This window comes from Marmota marmota, unplaced genomic scaffold (assembly GCF_001458135.2).
Source record: "Marmota marmota marmota unplaced genomic scaffold, marMar, whole genome shotgun sequence".
Lineage (NCBI taxonomy): Eukaryota > Metazoa > Chordata > Mammalia > Rodentia > Sciuridae > Marmota > Marmota marmota.
In genome coordinates this window covers 4136417-4155481 of record NW_026000316.1, presented here as the reverse complement: position 1 = coordinate 4155481, position 19065 = coordinate 4136417, and the positions used below count along the sequence as shown (strand labels likewise).

Genomic DNA, 19065 nt, shown 5'->3' with positions numbered 1-19065 from the left:
ATTTTGTATCTTTAGAGTTTTTCTCTATCTGCTTCTTGATCACCATGTGAACTGCTTCCCTCTGCCACATTCTTCTGCCATGATGTCCTGCCTCACCTCAAGCCCTGAGGAATGGAGGCTGCTGTCTGGGGATTGAGACCTCTGAAATAGTGAGCCCTCCCAATAAACTTTTTTTCCTCTACAATTGTTCTGTTCATGTCTTTTAGTAACACTGGTGAAAAAGCTGACTAAAACAACCTAGGTCCACAGGGCAGCTTCAGTTCCAACTGTAACTCTGTCTTTAGTTCCAGCTTCAACTCAGGCTAAGGCCCAGGCTCCCAATGGTACTCAGGTCTTCATGAAGTCTCCATAGGAGCTGTATCTTTCTCTACAGTGTGTACAACAACCTTAAAGAAAAAAATGTGTGTATTTTAAAGAAAATAAGAGAGAAAAAGAACTCTTAATTTCATTAAAATAATTAAATGTTTCTGATTCTCTTTATTCATTCCTAAAGATTGGAGTTGCTTTCTGATATCATATCTTCGCCACCTGAAGAAATTTCTTTGGCATTTCTTGTACTTTGGATCTTCTGGTGATTCACTCTCTTAGTTTTATTTTGTCAGAAAACATGAAATTTATTCTATGCCACTTGCTTTCTCCAAACTTTGATTTCTCTCTGAAATACAAATGCTTTTAATTTATAGTTTTTAATTTGTCAGAGGATAATTTTTAGAAGCTTACTCATTCATACTGGAAGGAAAGTTCCCATTAACCTGTTTTTCAAAAATATTTAAAACATGGGGAAGTGTTCATGCAGTAATGATAAGTGAAAAAGTATGAAAATGAGCAGAATGCATTCTAGTTTTAGAAACAAAAAGTATGTAGTTATACATTCTTAATGTGTAAAAATGAAAAGGAAATTTGTCCAAGTCTTAATAGGGATTATTTCCTGGTGGTTGGATTATGGCTGATTTTTATCTTATTCTTTAGAACTTGCTATAAGTTATATTTTAAAGAACAGCACATTTAGTTTTATGATCAGAAAAATAATAAAATTGATTTAAAAAGATGTTGGAAGGCAATGAATGAATAATTAATAAATGAATCAGATAGTCAATAAATCCTTTAGTAGTTCAGGAGAGGAAACGATTGTCTAGATCAGAAGATCAGAATAGCTTTTCGTGGAGGATGTAGGATATGAAGTGTTTCTGGAAGGGGACTGTTTAAATAAGTATTGAGGAAGAAGGAACATTTTAATATCTTTCTCATTATGACATTCTAGTCCTTGAATTTAAGAAGGTACACGGCAAGCCTTTTTCTTTTCATGAGCCACAATGTGAGTTTTTCTCATTGTGTTTCAGCCATGGGCAAGTGCTATTAGCATGGATGACAGAAAGATTGGCTATTCATTTAGCCTTCAGCTAGTTTTTTATTTCAGGCTTAGTGACTTTACTGGGGAACTAAACAAAAGAAGAATGAAGTAATTGTTGACTTTTACATGTCCATTTTTCTTTTATTCTTTTCTTTTTAACCTCCTCCAATATTTTATTTTATATCTATGGAAATATTATCAGAGTGATAATTTCATAAAGCTCTTATCAAACTTCATAGGAGAATTCCTGTTTCTCTGATATCATTGTCTCTGCTTTATTATAATTTTTTAGTTGTAGTTGGACACAATACCTTTATTTAATTTATGTATATGTTATGCTGTGGATTGAACCCAGGGCCTCACACATGATAGGCAAACATTTTACCACTGAGCCACAACCCCAGCCCCTCTGCTTTAATTTTTTAATATGGAAAAATTTTTCAATACATCAAGTTGGAAAGTTAACTTGAAATTTTAAAATTAAATGCTATTACATATCATGTAGAATTTTAACAAGAAATTCAAAGAGATATTTTTAGAATACAATATGATGATTATTCTTTCTAATTTTAGAAAAAAATTCAAATAGACTCTCCCACTCACTAGAAACCTACAATTATATAAGCAGTTTTTTAGTCTTTGAAACCAACAGTTTAGATAAAAGAAGCAAACTATTATAATATAAATCACATATAAGATATTTAACCACAAATCTAACTTCCAGGATATATTCTGAGTGAACACTGACTGACTACAGTCATTCTATGATATACTTTACAGGGTTGAATGATTTACAGTATGAACAGTTTGAGACCCTGTAAGATCATGAGTCTTCAAAAGAAGATTCAGCCAGGCATGGTGGTGCATGCCCATAATCCCAGCAATTTGGGAGGCTGAGGCAGGAGGATTGCCATTTCAAAGCCAGTCTCAGCAGCTTAGCAAGGTCTAGGGTAATTTAGTCAGACCCTGTTTCAAAGTAAAAAATAAAAAAGGGTAGGGATATGGCTCAGTGGTTAAGTGCCCCTGGGTTAGGTCCCTGGTACTTTCCTGCAAAACAAACAAATGAAGACTTAATTAAGTTTAGAATATAAGACAAATAAATGGGCTCATATATTTTGAAAAGATTATCTGAAAGTGTGTTGAAATTGAAAATGCTTAATTGCTTTAACATCAGATGAAAATTCTCTTATTCAGACCACTTGATTTCTTGAACATTTCAGCTAACTGACATTTAATGCTTATACAATTTTGAGCAAAAGGATTGTATAATAATATTAGGAAAAATATAAATAAATTATAATAGGGAAAATTATCCCTTTTGTTCATTTTTGTGTCAGTATTCACTGTATTTGTCATTGCAGTTAAATTTTCTAATGCAGGGTCTGGGGTTGTGGCTCAGTGGTAGAGTTCTCACCTAGCATGTGCGAGGCTCTGAGTTCAATCCTCAGCATCACATAAAAATAAATAAAATAAAGGTATTGTGTCCAACTACAACTAAAAATAAATTTTCTAATACATGTGCATCCAACAATCATTCCTCCTCAATCAGCAATAATAAATATTAGAACAATAGAGGATTATTAAAGAAATGTCCAGTTTTTAATGAGGATATAAGAAAGCTTAATCACTGATTATAAAATTCATTTGAGTACCTAGAGCAGCAAAACTTAACAAAACTTTTTGTGAAGTTGGAAATGCTCTATATCTAAACTATTCTTTATAGTAGTCATGACTCACATGAGGCTGGTGAGCACTTGAGGCTAGTGTGACTTAGGAACTGAAATTTTAATTTTGTTACATTGACTAATTTAAATAGCAAACATTTGGCTAGATTTCTATTTAGAATGTAGATCTAGGGTTCTAATATATTATTAAAGTTGCTTAGCATCTCATGATTGCAGAGGTTGGCTTTGAACTTGTGATCCTCCTGCCTCAGCCTCCCAAGCAGCTGGGATTACAGGCATGTGCCACCATGCCTGGCCTATTTTTCATTGTAGAAAAGAAGCCTGACTATATAACCTTGTGTAACTTATATGATACCACTGTAGCTGTCTATAGACTGGTAGTTTCTGATATCCTTATAATACTGTGTTGGGGCACAGAAAATGATACCTAAAAGCACATGATGCTTTTACATGCTCAGTTGAAGAAATATTCTCAGAATTAGGATTCCTAACCTTCCCTTATTTCTATCCCAGTGGTAGAGAGGGGCACTTTCTCTAAAGTTCCCTTATCTGACTGAGAAAACTTACTTCAAAATAAACACAGTTATCCTCAAATCCTTGCCTAGGAGTCTCATGAATAACCAGGAATGAGTAACCACAAAGAAAGGATACCAAAAGTCACCGCCACACCCAGAGAAACTTTTCATCTATTTTTCTGAGGGCAGCTTGTATTACCTGGGAAATTTTTATCTGTGTAATAACAAATCCTTTTATTTTTTATATTTATTTTTTCTAGTTGTAGTTGGACACAATACCTTTATTTTATTTATTTATATGTGGTGCTGAGGATTGAACCCAGGGCCTCGCACGTGCTAGGTGAACACTTTACCACCGAGCCACAACCCCAGCCCCTCCTTTTATTTTTTTGATGTGAGGTTCCACTCCTTACCTTCCCTGTAATTTGTCCCAACTTCTTCATTTCCTCTCCTCTGTGAAGAGCATATTTAAGTTTCAACCATCTGGTCCTTTCTTTGATGTTTCATATTTTGTATAGTTCTCATGTTAATAAAGTTATGTTTTATTTTGTTAAACTATCATTTGTTATAGGAGTGCTAGTCACAACCCTTTATGTTGGGTAGGAAAGGGATCATCTCCTTTTCCACCCCTAAAAAAATGTAACCAAGATTTTCTCCCATTCTGTGGGCTTTTGCTTGACTGTTTCCTTTGCTGTGAAGAAGCTTGTTAGTTTAATGCCATTCCATTTGTTGATTATTGATTTTAATTCTTGTGCTTTAGGAGTCTTGTTAAGGAAGTCAGTTCCTGAACTCATATGCTGGAGTGTTGGGCCTACTTTTTCTTCTAGTATGTCCAGGGTTTCTGTCTAATTTCTAGGTCTTTGATCCACTTTGAGTTGAGTTTTGAGCAGGTTGGGAGATAGGGGGGTTTATATTTCATTCTAATACATATGGATTTCCACTTTTTCCTTAACATTTGTTGAAGAGTCTGTCTTTTCTCCAATGTATACTTTTGTCTAGTATGAGGTAACTGTACTTTTGTGGGTTTTTCTCTGTGTCTTCTATTATGTTTTACTGGTCTTCTTCCCTGTTTTGGTGCCAATACCATCTGGGATTGTGATACCTTCTGCTTCACTTTTCCTGATAAGTATTGCTTTGGCTATTCTGGACATCTTACTTTTCCAGATGAACTTCATGACTACCTTTTCTATTTCCATGAAGAATGTCATTAGAATTTTGATGAGACTTGCATTGAATCTGTATAGCACTTTTGCTACTGTGGCCATTTTGACAATATTAATTCTGCCTATCTAGGAGCATGGGAGGTCTTTCCATCTTCTAAGGTCTTCCTCAATTTCTTTCTTTAGTGTTCTGTAGTTTTAATTATAGAGGTCTGCTGCCTGCACCTCAGCGGAGTATTAAATTCCATGATAAATAAAAAACTCAAAAAACTTAATACCAAAAACCAAATAACCCAATCAATAAATGGGCAAAGTAACTGAACAGAAAAAATATGAATGGTCAACAAATATATGAAAAAATGCTTAACAATTCTAGCAGTCAGAGAAATACAAATTAAAACTACATTAAGATTTTTCTCACTCTAGTCAGAATGGCAATTATTAAGAATATAAATAGCAATAAACACTAATGAGGATGTGGGGAAAAAGGTACACTCATATATTGCTTGTGGGACTACAAATAATTGCACACTCAGGAAAGCATTATGGAGATTTTCCCCCAAACTAGGAATAAAACAACCATTTGATCCAGCTGTCCCACTTCTTGGTATATACTCAAAGGATTTAAAATTAGCTTACTACAGTGACACAGCCACATCAATGTTTATAGCAGCTCAATTCACAATAGCTGAACTGTGGAACCAACCTAGGTGCCCTTCAACATATAAATTGATAAACAAAATGTGGTATGTATAAACAATGGAATATTACTCAGCCATAAAGAAGAATGTCTTTTCTGACATTTGCCAGTAAATGGATAGATCTGGAGACTATTATACTAAGTGAAATAAGTGAGTCTCCCAAAGCCAAAGTTTGAATACATTTGCTGATATGTGGAAGGTGAGGGGTGAGGGGAAAAATAGAAGGTTAGTGGATTAGACAAAGGGAAATGGAGTGAAGGGAGGAGGGATAAGAAAAGGAAAGACAATGGAATGAATCTGAAATAATTTTCCTTTGTACATATATGAATATAACCATAGTGAATCCCACCATCATGTACATCCATAACAATGAAGTTCTAATTAGAATAAGATATATTCCATGCTGTATAGTTATATCAAAATGAATTCTACTGTAATGTATAGCTTAAAAGACCTGATAAAAATGTAACAAATATTCCTTATGTGAAAGGAGAATGTAATAATTAAGCTAATGTGACCCTTTTCAATTTCTACCATCAAACTTTGAAGGGTTTGTCATAAATACCTTCCAACACTTATGGTGAGCAATATTTACTACAAATAATTTTCTTCCTTTTTCTGTGGTAAAATATTTTATGAGGAGATAGTGATAGAACGAGGTAAATAGTAAGGGGATTGTAAAAGTAAAAATATTATAGAATCCTTTTTATGGTTTTTATGTTTATATTAGGCATTATTTATTTTTCTCTCAGCTGGTCTTGGGCACTTACTCTTATCCTAGGGTACTGTTATTCATGGATTTAATGTGGATCATTGTAGTTACTTTGGGGGGAAATTAATTTCCTCAAATCAAAAAGAAGCTTTTTTGGAATATCATTCAATATTTATCTTTAACTTTCTTGCAGTAACTTTCTCTTCATCCTAGTCTCTTGCTCTGCTCCATGAGTGAGGTTAAAATAAGGAGCAGTGGCAAAAAGTTTGGGGCAATAACGGAAGGAGAACAGCAGTCATCTGCAGGCTCCATTTCACCCACAGGGCTGCTATAATATAAGAGTTATTAATATGCCAGCTCTTATGTATTTGGTCTTTAAAAGTGCCTTACAGCATACTCCAGTTAACTGTTTATTGCTCCCATTTTCAACCCCCCTACTGTGGAGTGTCTTGCTAATGCTGAGAAATTTTCTGATTGCATATTGCCACTCCCCACTGAAGAAAGAAATAAGTGCTCAGTCACTTTTAACATTATTTTCTACTTCTAATACCCACTGTGCTATGGTTCAGCAGAGTACTTCGTAGGTGGTTAAATTTAAATTTATTTTTCTATCAATATAATGTTATAAAACTTGCCTAATGGCCTTAATATGTATCATATGCTATATTGATAATAGGATAATTTTCCTAATGAAAATAGTGAATATATGCTATACATTTGAGGTTTTAAATTGTGATAATAATGACTTTTTGGGACTGTAGTTTCCACTTTTCTGATGTAAGATTTTGTAAAAATGGCTAGTGATTTTACTGATTATTCTCAAATGGTTCAATAAACACATTCTTAACAAGTCTATGAATAAATTTCCAAAACTATATTGCTCCATAAAGTGCCTATGTGTTGGGAGTTTTAAATCCTGCCCTATGTACCCAAAATAAATTCAATTCATCTTTAAATGTCACACCCAATAATTTTTTTATCTATTTTACAAGAAAATATAAGAATTCTTTTCAATCTGAAAATTTTTAAAATAAAACTTTTGTTAAAATCACAAAATGATTATGCATACTTATAAAACTTTTTAAAAAGTTATTTTTGAAGAAAAACTGCATCTCCTAAGCTCTGTTAATTGCCTGCTCTTGCTGTCCATTGATTATCCTAAGGACACTGTGATTCACTTGAATGTGGTGGTGGTGCTGGCATCTGAGCACCATGAAATGAAAGAAGAATGGGGGGAAATTCATGAACAAAGACTCAAAGGGAAGACTTCAAAGAATAGAGTCTATTAAGTGCTTATGCCTTCTTTCTAATGAAAGAAGAAACAACACAATTAATATGTCAAGACAACAGAACTACCTCCTTAGAATTAGTTAAAAAAAATCAAAACTATTCAAGCATTTTCCTGGCGTAAGGTGAAGATTCTCTTTGGGAGATTGCAGAGAAACCCCAAGGCCTTTTAAATTTGACACTTTCTCGGGATTCAGTACCAGTTATCAACCTGGTATTCAGTCAGGAATGTGAGAGAGCCAGAGGAACTAGTAGCTATCTAAAAAGAGGAAGAAGTTTTCTATCAGACCCATGTATGTATAGTGTTATGTTTTGGATGTGAAGTGTCCCCCAAAAGCTCACATGTGAGACAATGCAAGAAGATTTGAAGGAGAAATGATTGGATTATCACCTTAACAGGATCAGTAGATTGATCCATGATGGGATTAATTGACTGGACCTGGAGGCAGGTGGGCTGTGGTTGGAGGAAGTGATTCACTGCGGGGTGCGGGTATAAGGCATATATTTCATATCTGGAGAGTGGAATCTCTTTCTCTGCTTCCTGATCATCATGGAGCCATTTTCCTCCACCACATTCTTCTGCCATGATGTTCTGCCTCATCTTGAGTCCTGAGGAATGGAGCTGGCCTTCTATGGACTAAGACCTCTGAAATAAACCCTAAAATAAACCTTTCCTCCTCTACAATTGTTCTAGTCAGGTCTTTTAGTCACAGGGCAAAAAAAGCTGACTAAAACATAAAGTGAATGTGTAAAGTAATTACTTCAAGGTATAACCTAGGGCCCAAGAAGTTAAATCTTGAGAGGCATCTTGCTTATCCTAGCTCCTCATATAATTAAAACAATTAGCATGGTATTGAAATTATAAAAGAAATCTATGCTCATCGTAAAACAAAACAAATTGATACAGTGCTATATATAGTTCAACTAAGGAGTTGTAATATCATTGATAGATTAGGGAAAAATATTGTCTCAATGTTAAATTTCCTGGATTTATCAATTGTTATTATATTTTAACAAATATTTCTTAGAATTATTCTTTCGGTTTCTTTTGAATTCATCAATTATACTGTGGTAATCTAAGAACATTATTTAGAGGAAATACTTATTGAAGTATTTAAAGGTAAAGAGATTTTTGCGAATTAATCTCAAATGATACAGAAAAATGTGTTATGTATATGTGTGTGTTACAAATGTATATAGAGGTAGATGTATGTGGGAGAGAAAGAGTAAATAATAAAGCAGGTGGGGTAAAATGCTAATAGCTGAATCCATATAAAGGATACAAAGGTATTTTTTGGACTATTATTCTTGAAACTTTTAAGTTTAAAATTACTTCCAAAAAACACTTAAATATAATATGAAAACTCCTCTTTTCTGCATTTTTATGCCTAAACATCACAAAGAGATGTTTTAAAATACAAATAAGATGATGCTATATATTTAATGACACAATATTTTTTTAAAATTATCAACAGATTTTGAACTATGTTAGGGTTTTAAGCATGTTGTTAGTCAGATTTCTGACACTGTAACACATACACAGAGTGTGTGTGTGTGTGTGTGTGTGTGTACCTGAGATTAACAATGATAAGGATGAAAGGTTTATTTTGGCTAATGGTTTCAGAAGTTTCAGTCCATGGCAAATTGGGTTGTTATTTGGGGCCTATGATAACTCAGTATATCATGGTAGAAACACATTGTGGAGGAAGCTGTTTACCTTATAGTGGCCAGGAAGCATAGAGAGAAGAAGGAGCCAGAGTCCCAGCATTCACAACCCACCATTATCTAAATTCTTTCCAGTATGCTCCATGTTTTAAATTCCCACATTCTTTTTAAGAGAGAGAGACAGAGAAAGAGAGAGAGAGAGAGAGAGAGAGAGAGAGAGAGAATTTTTTTAATATTTATTTTTCAGTTTTTCGGTGGACACAACATCTTTATTTTATTTTTATGTGGTGCTGAGGATTGAACCCAGCACCCCACACATACCAGGTGAGCACGCTACCCCTTGAGCCACATCCCCAGCCCAAATTCCCACATTCTTATGATGTGTTCAGAGTTGAAACTAATCTATCTCCCTCACTGCAATATCTCATCCCAGTAGTTCCTATATTTATGCTTATGGTCCTAAATAAAGTCTTCTTTATCATGCTTTCAGAAGAAACATTGAATGATTTTTTTTTTTTGCATGGTCTGGACATGTGTAAAAGTGCTGATTCACTCGACTTGTGAATGTAGCTTGTTTTTTTTTTTTTTTTTTTTGTATGTGAGTGGACTGTTTGTTGTTAAGTCTCTGTTGCCTGTATATTCAGGTTCTTCGTTGACTCATCAGTTTCTCCAGAGAGAATTCCCATCTCTTTCCTAGAGAATAGAAGACTGGGCTCCCAGTGTTCTACACACTTAGTGAAAGAAGCATTCAATTTATTATGCATATGGTTACTTAATCCCCTTGTTTCATGTCCAGATGTACTCAACTTAGCATCATCCAGTCCAGTGACCCTGTATTTTTCCCCATGACAGGAGAGTAACCTCCAAATTTTTATGAAGGTTGATAAAGGACAGTTACCTAGATCTGAAATAAGGCAGAGGATCACTGTACATGAAACTGAGTTTTTCCCTAGCCTCCTAAACTTATCTTTCTTTCCCAGAACTCTCTCAATTCCAATGGTACCTGGTTGTTTTAATTTCTGAGACTTAGAGCAGGACACTGGATTTTAAAAAGGGTTATTTCTTCTACTTTATCCAAAATTGGTTGAGGTCTCTTTCCAAGTCAATTAATTAAGTCAGCTAACACTAATCTATATGGTTTCTCCTTTAAAAAATTACATTGCTTTCTCTATTCTACTATACTTCCCAGTCTTTTTAGAGTGATGTCTTTAATAATGTTTCCCCTCCATTTTAAGTGGGTGTTTTTTTTTTTTTGCGGATTAAAATTAGATTTTTACATTCAGTTTACCATCTTTTCCACACATACTTGGGACTCAACTTTTTAATTCTCAATTTTCTTACTATTATATTTTGACCAAGAATGTTTATTCTGATCTCTTTTTTTAAGACAATCACCACTACCATCACTACCAATATCACAGCTAACTTGCCTTACCATCTTTCATTATTGTAGACAAAACGTTGTGTTATTTCATGTCAAAATTCAAGAGTTACCAATTGAGAATGTATTGTGCACCAGATACTATGTTAGGCATTTAATATGCTGAAATGTACAACACTTAGTACCTATCCCCATGAGAATCACAGTTTAACAAGTGTAACAGTGATTTAGGCAAAAGCTTGTATGTATAATATCAGAAGTATGCATAAAGTTCAAATAAAGCATAGATGAAAGCATCATTAACCTTTAGGGAAGACTTCCTGGAGGAGTTGATGCTAATAATGAATGAGAGATGGTTGATAGTATCTTGCAAATTAGAACAGATGATTAAGTTGGATTATATACTGCAAATTCTTTACACTCCTGCTTTTGGTCTTATACTATAAACTTTTTTTTTTTTTTAGATTTAATGCATCTACAGGAAATGTGCAGGTTAAATAAAGTAATAGATGAAAAACTGATTTGAGGGAAGTGCTAATACTATACAAATACAGGATATTATTTCAAGTTTTGAATTTTTGTAAAGTCAACTTAAAGATGGGTGCTTTCTAAGTAACAGTATCTATGGGACTTATTTTGCTACATGGAATGGGTTCCATTATTAATCTGACTACAAAAATAAGAAAAATAAGGTTCCCACAGAAAATTTTGACAGAACCAGGAGTGAGTAATCATTTACTCATATCAATACAGGTATTCATAATCAGTTGGCATTAATTTGGATACAAGAATTAGAAGTCATCATCAAAGTAGACCAAAAACTTAAGTGTTGCAAGAGATTTGACATAGTCTTTTTTTACTTGCTTAACATTCTCAAATAAAAGAAATTTAAATATATGAACTGTAATAAAATTGTATTAATAAATTTCATATGATATCATTTCTATCAACTACTTTTTCTGTTTCTATCAAACAATAAATATTATACCATTTACCAATGTATAGAAGGAATTATGTTCTGATGACTGCCAAGAGAATCTTACTAGTGTCAGAGGTCAAATACATGAGAAAGATCTTATTAAATATCAATAAAAAATTAACCAGGCCTTAATCAAACCTATAGGGCCATTTAAGAACTTTGGTTCTCAAGAACTGCTGATGTATATGTAAACATTTATTTTTCACATAGAAATTGAAATATTACATTCAGTAGTTTCCTTTATAGCATGTTCCTCATGCCAACTCCTCAAGAAAAAAAAATAGTGGTCTTTGTTTGATTAATGTGCATATAACCCAGAAAGTATCAAAGTGAAAGACTGTTTTTATTCTTCTATTCCTTTTTTTTAAATCTTACCCCCTCTTATTTTTATTGGCTTTGCATATTAGAGAAAACATTCTACTTTTGACTTTTTGGGACTGGCTTATTCCATTTAGCATGATAGTTTCCAGTTCCATCAATTTACCAGCAAATGCCATAAAGTCATTCTTCTTTATGGCTGAGTAATATTACGTTGTGCATATATACTACATTTTCTTTATTTATTCATCTGTTGAAGGGCACTGACGTTGGTTCCATAGTTTAGCTATTGTGAGTTGAGCTGCATTAAACACTGATGTATCTGTGTCACTATAGTAAGCTGATTTTAAATCCTTTGGTATTTTCTGAGGAGAGGAATGGCTGAAGGGAGGCAGAACTTGCTGAAGGGACGCAGAACATCATATTGGAAGTGTGTGACAGAGGAAAGCTGCTCAGCTCATGACAGAACCAGAGAATGAGAGACAGAGAGAGGGAAAGAGAGAAAGAAAAAGAGAGAAATGGCAAGGACAAGAAATAATACCTGGGCTGGGTATGTGATTCAAGCGGTAGCACGCTTGCCTGGCATGCATGCGGCCCAGGTTCGATCCTCAGCACCACATAAAATAAAATAAAGATGTTGTATCCACCGAAAACTGAAAAATAAATATTAAAATTCTCTCTCTCTCTCTTTAAAAAAAAGAAAGAAAGAATATCTTTTCAGGGCACATCCAGAGTGACTTACTTCCTACAGTCTGATCTCACCTCCTATATATATATTTTATATACATATATGTGTATACATAAACATAAATATACATACATATAAATATGTGAACACACATATATGTATGTGTACACACATACATACATATGTAGTACATATATGTGCACACAGGTGCACACATACATGCATGTACACATGTACATATGCATACAGGTACCACATATATGTATACAAACATATACATGTAAGTGTGTGTATATATATATATATATATATATATATATATATATACATATATATTTAAAGAACAGGTCAGCTTATTGATATAATTAGAATATTATCATTTTATAAACTTTAATAAAATAATGAATCTAAATAATCAAAGAAATGATCATTCATTTAACACTTAATAAAAAGAGACAGTATTATGTACACAGCAGCACTTATAGTATATATATGCAAAAACTGAACCTAGACATTATCAGGGGATTATTCCACTGATAGCTGAACAGATTACTGGGAGGCAGTGGAAACTGTAGGAGGTGCAAACTGGCTGAAGGAAATGGGTCATTTTGGGTGTGCCCTGGGTGGTATTTCTTGTTCTTGGCCTCTTTCTCTGTCTTTCTCTCTCTGTCTCTGTCATAAGCTAAGCAGCTTTCTTCTGCCACACCCTTCTACCATGTTGTTCTACTGTCCTTCAGGGCAAAGCTATGGAGCTGGTAGACCATGGACAGAAACCTCCAAAACTGTGAGCCAAAATGAATTTTTCCTCCTTTAAATAGTTTAAGTCAGTTATTTGGTCACAGTGATGAGAAACTGATTAATGGTTACCATGAATACGTTGTATTAACCACAAGCCTGGTTGTATGATTTTCACGAATAGTGCTTAGTGGTCTGAGTATGCTAAAAAGAGAAATATTTGACATACAGAAACAAAAAACTGTAAAGGACCCAAAGCAAATTTTATTTACATAAGTCACAATTTCTCTTTATCTCCCAGGGACTTTGTGAGTAAAATCAAGGTAATATATTCAAAGTATTTCAAGATCTTAGGAAGAAAATTCCTTATTAAATACAAAGTGATACTACCATGATTATCACATAAAATTAAGCTATTTGAGATGTTTTCCATGTTTCTTTTTTGTTTGATTCTTGCATTACATGTCATTGATTTCCCTTTGATCCATCCTTCATGATTAACTTATGTATGATTTTTCTAAGACATGATATTATCCTGTCAGTTTAAGGAACTTCAGAGTAAATCAAAACCTGATGATGTCTATGATCACAAAATAACAAACATGTCAAAATAGAAATGTATTTTTTTCTTAACTTAGTAGCAGCTTATTTCTTTTATCAAAATCCACTCAAGAGATTTTCAAATATTAACTGTTCTTAATTGTGAAGTGAATTTAATTCAAAAGTTAAACATGTATTTGAATAAACATTTATTCCATATTTTAACAGTACTTATTTAGACAATAATTCTGTTGTTAAGGTTTAGGAATTTAAATATAGATTTAAAGACAATTTCCTTTTTTTTGTATGAAAGGAGCTCATGGATTTGAGGTAGGAGTGAAAATGAGGGAGGAGAGTCAATTGATAAAGAATTTTATGTCCCAAGTTAATAGAGTTTGGATTTGTGGACAAGTTGAAACTGCCAAAAGGTTTTTTAGGGAAATGTCATGATCAGATTTGTCTTAAAGTCACAGAACTGTGTAACAGAGGGGATAAAGGGAAATAAGCTATAAGGAGAAAGAGAATTGACATTTACTGAATGCCCAAATGTGCAAGATATAACATTAACTGTTCTATATACATAATCTCAATCACTCCAATAATACTTATGGACGAACATTATCATCTTCCATTTTACAGCTGACGAAAGTAAGATTCTAGGGTTTGGTTTCCCTAAAGTCACAATTATAGTAAGCATATTGATTGCAGGCATCTGAACACAGAAGGACTCCAATGTCGCCTGCCTGCATTTCTTCTAGGCCATGATCTCTGTATCTCTTCAGAGGTGAAGGCCTCCACTTCTGATAATGGCAGATGAACGAAAAGGATATTATCCTGTAATTTTAATAACTTCATAGTAAATCAAAGCCTGATGATACCTATGATCATAAAATAACATGTCAAAATAAAGACATCAGTTTTGAAAATGTGAGAAATTGTATTTCAGGAAATATAATTGGCAAGAAGAATTGGTTATTGCATAGATTTTGAGGTGAGGGGAGTAAGGGAGAGAGAGGAGGCAAGAACTTCCCTCAAGTTTTAAATTATCTAAGAGTGGATGGATGCTAATGCTTTTGAAATTAGCCAAGGGAAGAACAACAAACAGAGAAAGTTGAAGATACAGAACAAAATGAGAATAATTGATGGAATGAAATGATGAAGGAGATAGGAAACAGAACAGGTGAAGCAATTATTTTAGTTGATTTCTCTGTAGTGAAAGAAAGAGAGGCTGAGACTAGTTGTAGATGTAGATAAATTCTAAGAAATGGGGAGGGAATATCTATATTATCTCTGAAAAAGGAAATGAAGGCAGGAGGTAAGAGAGGGGAAATGAGCTTGTTCAAAATAGTATTACAGGTTTGAATTAGTCTTTGAGGGAAATGGGACCATGGACTGATCACTGTTTTCCATTAAAATCAGAAGGCAATAATTTTGGTTCACTGTCATAGGATACCTACACTGGAGCTTGTTCTCAAGTTTATAATTTTATTTTTTCTATTTTCAAGTAAAGTTATAATAGAACATAAATTAGATAACTGATGTCACAATTAATCCATGAGGGTCAATATTTTTTTCTTTTTGTTTTTGAAACGTGGTAGAAACAAAATACACACTCGCCAAAAATGACATACAATGAGTCATTTTTTGTCTGATTTTAATATAAGTGGGATGTTAACCTTGAGAATGTTTTTCTTTTCTTATTAAATATTCCCTTATTGAGTTTTTCTGGAGCCTGAGCTTCATTTTCTTCATTGGAAATTTTTGTTTTACTATCAATCAAATTTATTTAATGACTTGAGGGTTACACAATTTTTCTATTTCTTCTTGAGTCAATTTTGACGAATTATATTTTTCTACAAATTGCCTCATTTAGGTTTTCAAATCTATCACCAAATGTTGTATATGATATCCCCTTATCATCTGTTTAATATCAACATCTATAGTTATGTTCCCCTATTTGTTTCCAGTATTATTCCCTTTCTCTCTTTTTACCTTAATTCTATCAGAAGTTTGTAATTTAAAAAGGTCTTTTCAAAGAACCAACTTACAGATTTGTTGGTCCCCTTTATTGTACGTTTTCTACTTTATAAAATACTACTATTCATTTTTAAAATAATGTTATTGTACTTTTATACCTTTATTTTGTTTATTTATTTTTATATGGTGCTGAGGATTGAACCTAGTGCCTCAAACATGCTAGGCAAGTCCTCCACCTCTGAGATACAACTGTAGTCCCTATATTCATTTTTTTAATTCTTTTTTTTTTAAAAAAAATAGTTAGCTGTCTCATTATGTTCTTGGTAAGAATGGTTTAATCACTGATTTCAATCTTTTCTTTTTTTTTGTAATTTACCAATTTAAAACTGTAAAATTTCTTCCAAACACAACTGTAGGTGAATCCCATGTATTTGAAGGCATAAATTTTCATAATAATTCAGTTTTAAGTATTTACTCATTTCTGTTATAAAGTCTTCTTTGACATATAAGGTTTTTGAAATTTTGTTTGAAATGTTGTTAGTTTTCAGTAGATGTGTTTTTTATATATGAAAAGTATGTGATTTTGGACTTGATTATATCAAAGAATCTGGTTTATAAAATAGCAATCCTTTCAAATTTGTTGAAGCCATCCTTGTAGCTTAGCTTGTGTTCACTTTTCTTAAATGTGTTTTTTATGCTTACAAAGAAAGTTTATTCTACATTTGCTAAATATAATATATCTTATTTAATTCCATAAGATCAAGCTTGCTAATAGTATGATTCAAATCTCTTATATCTTCTATTTATAATGTCAATTACTAAAAGAACTTTGTCAAAATCTCTCAAGATGATGATATATTATCCAACTCTTCTATAATTCATCATCATTCTATGTTTTGGGAGTTATTCTTCTAGATTAATAGAAAATTAAATTTTGTTTTATCTTTTGGACTCCTTGAGCCTTTATTATTATGTAATAACCCTCTTTATATCTAGTTCAGTTTTTTAAATTAAAGTCTATTTTGTCTTGTATGAGTCTATCTATAGCCACTTTCCTTGAATTACTATTGCACAATATAATGTTTTTATCTTTTAACTTTAACCATTTGCCTATATGAGAAAAAAGTATGTAACTGAATTTTTTTGTGATTAATAGCTCAGTTCATTAGCTATTTTAATAAAGTAAAACTTTATAGTTAAAATAACATATTAGAAATACTCTTTATGATATGTTTACAAAATGACAAATGGGTGAAGACCCTCCAGGTACGACAATACAGTGAATGAGTATAGCTGAGCATGAAGGGGTAAGGCTGTCTGTTGAAGCCTGAGTAGCTGCTGCTGCTGCTGCTTCTTCTTTTGTCTCCCGATGGCAGGGACTGAACCCAGGGCCTCAGGCATGCTGCAGGCAAGTGCTCCATCATTGAGATACATCCCCAGCCCCAGATTAGTTTCTTAATAGCAGGAAGATCCTAGTTTGAAATTGTGTCATGATAGCTTCTAAGCATCACTGATCTTCAGTTTTCAGCAAAAAATTCACTTTGTCAGCTATTTTAAAGCTTCAGAGAGGAATTCCTTGGGCTGTGGTGATATTTACTCCAGTATCTGCTTCCCTTTTGGATGCCTCTTCATTCTTGAGTAGGGACTTATTGTATCATCCATCACAAAATCGTACAGTACTCTCACCCAGGAATTGTACTGGGGGAGGTTGTAGTAGTATTCAGCTGCTATTTTCCTCACCAGTGGGAGGTTTTTTTCCAGGAACATTGAGGAAGTCATGATGTTCATTGTGGTAACCCACATTGAAGGTGAGTAAATTCAGAGGCCCATAATATGAGTAAGTTTCATGCCCCTTTAAAAACATGTAATGTTAAGCCATGAAATGTCCAGAAATCGGGTGCAAACCCAGACCAAGTAGGGATGCTGCCAACAATGTAGACTAAAGATTTAATTCCCAAAACGTAGTAAACTATAATGTCAAAAATGATCTGGGCCACAGTATTGATAATTTCCAGATGAGAAATTGGTTTGGGGTTGATGAGCAGAGATCAAAAAGCATAAAAGAGAGGCTGAAGAATAACCCATAGAAACTTTCTGAAAGTGGTACAGAAGAACCAGCCCTCAAAATCAGTAGGAATATCCACATCGATGCCGTCAGCTCCAAGAGATCGATGATGATCCATGTGATACCTCTTAAAGGAAATCAAATATGGAACCCTAATAGGAAGATTGGCAAACATTCCAAACCAGCGATTCCACAGTGCCTTGTGGTAGCCAAACGCAAAATTGTGGGAAATCTCTTGAATAGCCAGAGTCATTGAGTGGTTAATGCAGCTGCCAAAGACATAGGCCCAAAATATGACCCATTTCCAGTCCAAGTCTTTTTCTAATTAAAATGCAACCAACTGGGTGAGAACCATCATAATTATAATCCATATCAAGTTGGAATCAGGTTTCATCAAGGATTTTATCTCTGGATACTTTGCCAGGATCTCCTGGTCCTGGTCAGCGTGGGGATGGTCGGTGTAGACCCACTCGAAGTCTACCCCGGGACATGCGGCTCCCCATGGCGGAGGCAGCGGGGGCAGTGGCAGTGGCAGCTCACGGGCCGGTCTCAGCTCTGGCTCCCGGTGGGGATCTGTTGAAGCGACTGCGCTGGCGGCAGCTCCTAGTCTTGTAAATGTAACTGAAATTTTAAAGTGTTCATTTGAATAATCTTTGTATTTTAGTTGGAGAGTTTAGTCCATTTATGTTTATAATGGTTACTGAGATATTTGGTTTTCTTTATGTTATCTTATGGATTTCTACTTGTCCTATCTTGTCTATTTCCTTTGTTTCTACTTTCTTATAATAGTTTGAACTGACTGATCTTTTTAATAACAAAATTAGTGGTTACTTAAGTATTTTAACATACTTATCTTAACTTAGAAAATTCTAAAATCAGTCAACTTTATTACTTTCCATCTGAATTACTTGAGGCCTTTAGAATATTTTAGTTCTTTTTTTTTCATCCTTCCAATGCTATATAACTACAGTGATAGTGAGATTCTTCTATCTTCTTTCTCACTTTCTTGGAAATGTGTAAGAGCTTTCATGATAATACTTGAGATGTCCTTTGTGAAACTATGGAAGTATTTTTTGTATTCAAATCATGTAATTTTCATTGAATACTTTTTTGTTTCATTGAAACATTAATGACTGCCTGGACTATGGAGAATGGCTTTGTAGCTGATGCTGGGCTTCCTAAGAAAAAGTGGCATATCTGATTAATGTGATCTGCTATGCGCTTGTGGGAGAAGGAATTACACCACATATGTTATATCACTTTGGAAAGCATAAGGCAGTGATGAAATGAAATGCGACACAAAACA

The 19065-nt window shown here is 33.7% G+C and overlaps 1 pseudogene; it reads right to left on the bottom strand.

The window, feature by feature from the left end:
- Window positions 1-17240: 17240 nt before the first annotated feature.
- LOC107156232 lies at window positions 17241-18366 on the bottom strand (annotated as a pseudogene).
- Window positions 18367-19065: the final 699 nt, after the last annotated feature.